The sequence below is a fragment of the Suricata suricatta genome, chromosome X (assembly GCF_006229205.1).
Source record: "Suricata suricatta isolate VVHF042 chromosome X, meerkat_22Aug2017_6uvM2_HiC, whole genome shotgun sequence".
NCBI classification, from domain to species: Eukaryota; Metazoa; Chordata; class Mammalia; order Carnivora; family Herpestidae; genus Suricata; species Suricata suricatta.
In genome coordinates this window covers 76,606,512-76,608,553 of record NC_043717.1, presented here as the reverse complement: position 1 = coordinate 76,608,553, position 2,042 = coordinate 76,606,512, and positions in this window count along the sequence as shown.

The following is a 2,042-nucleotide window of genomic DNA, read 5'->3' as shown; positions in this document are numbered from 1 at the left end:
GTCAGAGTAGCTAAAATGAACAAATCAAGAGACTATAGATGCTGGCGAGGGTGTGGAGAGACGGGCACCCTCCTACACTGTTGGTGGGAATGAAAACTGGTGCAGCCGTTCTGGAAAACAGTGTGGAGGTTCCTCAAAAAATATCCATAGAACTCCCTTATGACCCAGCAATAGCAACAGAAGTGCTATACAGAAGTGCTGATGCATAGGAGCACATGTACCCCAATGTTCATAGCAACAATGTCAACAATAGACCATTCCTTCTAATTGCAGTTCAATATTCCATTGTACAAAAGCACCACATTTTATTTATCCTCTTCTGCCTTGATGGAAATTTACAAATCTTCTTTATGGAGAGAGAATTGAGTCTCAGAGAAGTTACAGGATTGGCTCAGGTACGTTTTAGCATAGCTGGAACTAGAATCCACATCTTAGATAAGAGGTAGATGAATTTCTCAAAAGTTGGCTATCTAGGCTCATTTACGGAAGTCTTAGTTGGTCTAATATGAGGTTGGAGCACTGAATTGAAGAGTATGAAAATCCTGAGCATTCATTCTTCCCAGAGCTGGTAAGCCCAAGAGCCCCCGATCCCATGGCCTTGTGTGCTAAACAGCTTCACAGATCATAAATATTTTCTCTACCTTTGATCATAGTGGTCTGAAAAACCTTCCTTTCAGACTTTACAGCTTTAGATCTTGAAGGGTTTTCCATCCATAAAAGCTCCCTGAACCTACCTTGAGAGTTAAATTAAGGTAATGTTGGCCATCAACAGATAGTTGGTAATTTGGTTTATCAGTTAATGTATTAAATCAAGGTCATTATGGAAAACGGATTCAGGACAAGCATCTAGGTAGGTGGTCAGGATGAAGCAAAGAGAAGGATAAAGGGAAAAAATGGTCATTTATTGATTGCTATGTGCCAGGCAATGTGCTAGGTACTTTGCCTATGTATTATCACAGTAAGATTATTAATGCTACTTTCCATATTAAGAAACAAGAGCTCAGAAAAATTAATAACATTCCCAAAGTACATTTTTGTGTTCATTCATTCATCCACTCAAAAAAATTTTACCAAGCTACTATTGCTATGTGCCAGATGCTATGCTAGGTAATGAAATATGGAGCAAGAGACAGCAAAACAGGTGAAATATGACAGAGTATCAGATACCATCACCATGAAACTGCAGTGCTATGTAAAACGTTTCAATCAACAGAACTAGAGACAACAAACCAGTTTTTGTCACGAACTGACTGACAGGCAGACAGCACCTAATTTACACAAAGATAGGCAAGTTCTTATTCTCTGGCTAGAAGCAAAATGGCAAAGGAGTTTCCACTGTGTGTGGATGTGGGCTGGTTTTGTTTTTCTAAATCCACAGCAGAGAAGCATCTGCCTTACGGATAGAAATCCTGCCATATAGGAAACTTATAATAGTATACCCCCATTTTTTTCCAATCCCAGCATTTGCTCTATTTCTGTCAAAGGTTTTACTTTTATATGTTATAAACTCCCCAATACACTGCCTAAACTTATTGTTAAAATAATCTGTCATATTTAAGAAGACTTAAATAAGAAAAAACATCTTGTATATTTACCTATGCAGCTTCCAATTTTAGTGCTTATCATTCCTTTGTATAGATCCACATTTCTATCTTACATTATTTTTTCCTGAACATTCCTTTAGTATGTTTCATGTTGTGAGTCTGCTGGTAATGAATTATTTCAGATTTTGTGGTCTGAAAAACTCTTTATTTCATTTTTCTTTTCTTAAGATTTTCTTCTGGGTGAAGGATTTGGCTTTTTTTTTCCCCCAACACCAATTTAAAGATGTTTCCCCCACTGCCCTCTAGCTTGTGTTGTTTTGGAGGAGAAATTTGCTGTCAATCTTATCCTTGTTCCTCTGAATTTAAGGTGTTTGTATCCTCTGATAACTTTTAAGATTTTTCTTTTATCAACAATTTTGAGCAATTTGATTGAGATATTTCTTGGAATAGTTCCTTTCATGTTTCTTGTACTTGAGGTTCTTGGGTCTATAGGTATAT